This window comes from Rhagoletis zephyria, unplaced genomic scaffold (assembly GCF_001687245.7).
Source record: "Rhagoletis zephyria isolate East Lansing unplaced genomic scaffold, Rhagoletis_zephyria_1.1 Rzeph_scaffold_00784, whole genome shotgun sequence".
Classification (NCBI taxonomy): Eukaryota; Metazoa; Arthropoda; class Insecta; order Diptera; family Tephritidae; genus Rhagoletis; species Rhagoletis zephyria.
In genome coordinates this window covers 104,846-106,398 of record NW_016157868.1, presented here as the reverse complement: position 1 = coordinate 106,398, position 1,553 = coordinate 104,846, and positions in this window count along the sequence as shown.

Here is a 1,553-nt window from a genome sequence, read left to right as displayed (position 1 = left end):
GTTTCGACTCAAAACCGAAGTAATGCATATGACAAAAACCGAAATAGTGCATACATGAAAACGAACTTCTTTCTGAGTAGGCGGCCTTCGGCCGCGCTTAGGGATTATAACCCTTACTAAGTAGAATTCTCCTTTCTGTAAGTAGAATTCTGCTTTCTGTGTTGCCGGAAAAGAAGGGCGGAAGTATTTTTGGCAAAACTTCTCTCTGCGTAGGCGGCCTTCGGCCTCGCTTAGGGATTATAACCCTTACTAAGTAGAATTCTCCTTTCTGTGTTGCCGGAAAAGGGGGCCGGAAGTACTTTTGCGCAGAACTTCTTTCTGCATAGGCGGCCTTCGGCCGCGCTTAGGCATTATAACCCTTACTAAGTAGAATTCTCCTTTCTGTGTTGCCGCAAAAGGGGACCGGAAGTATTTTTGCGCAGAACTTCTTTCTGCGTAGGCGGCCTTCGGTCGCACTTAAGGATTATAACCCTTACTAAGTAGAATTCTCATTTCTGTGTTGCCGGAAAAGGGGGCCGAAAGTACTTTTGCGCAGAACTTCTTTCTGCGTAGGCGGCCTTCGGCCGCGCTTAGGGATTATAACCCTTACTAAGTAGAATTCTCGTTTCTGTATTGCCGGAAAAGAAGGGCGGACGTATTTTTGCGCAGAACTTTTCTCTGCGTAGGCGGCTTTCAGCCGCGCTTAGGGATTAAAACCCTTACTAAGTAGAAGTAAATAATTCATATTAGAAAAAACGAAATTATCCATATGCACACTGTCGTTAGAAAACCGAAATAATGCATATAACAAAAACCGAAATAATGCATCGAATCCGATATGCATATGCACAGTTTCAGGTTCGAAAACCGAAATAATGCATATGGCTAAAACCGAAATAAGCATATATGCACAGTTTCGGTGAAAACCGACAATAATGACATGTAGAAAACCGAAGTTTGCTTATAGAACGATAGCTATGCACAGTTTCGGTTGAAAACCGAAATAATGCATATAACAAAAACTGAAATAATGCATAATGCACAGTTTCGGTTGAAACCGAAATAATGCATATGAAAAACCCGAAGTAATGCATACATGCACAGTTTCGGTTGAAAACCGAAATAATGCATATGAGAAAATACCGAAATTATGCATATGCATACTTTCGTTTTAAAAGCGAAATAATGCATATGAAAAAAAAAACGAAGTAATGCATACATGCACAGTTTCGGTTGAAACCGAAATAATGTCTAAATGCACAGTTTCCATATCCGCAATTTCGGTGCCCCCAAACAACAGTCAAGTCACTCCAGGAGCGGGTTATATAAGAAATAATAAATAAATAAAGATAATTATACAACCAAAACTTTCTCCCTCAAATTGATTGATGCAACTTTCGTGGTAACCGGTGGATTTGAATAAGCAGCAAGAGTTGTAAAAGTTACACTTGAGGCGATCACCGTAACACTCTTAAAAGATGTACTCCGAACTTGCCGAGTTTTCCCAATTTTCGTGCATGGTATTTGGGCATGTGTAGTAATTTACGAAATAAAGCTGTAGTAAAATCACTGCC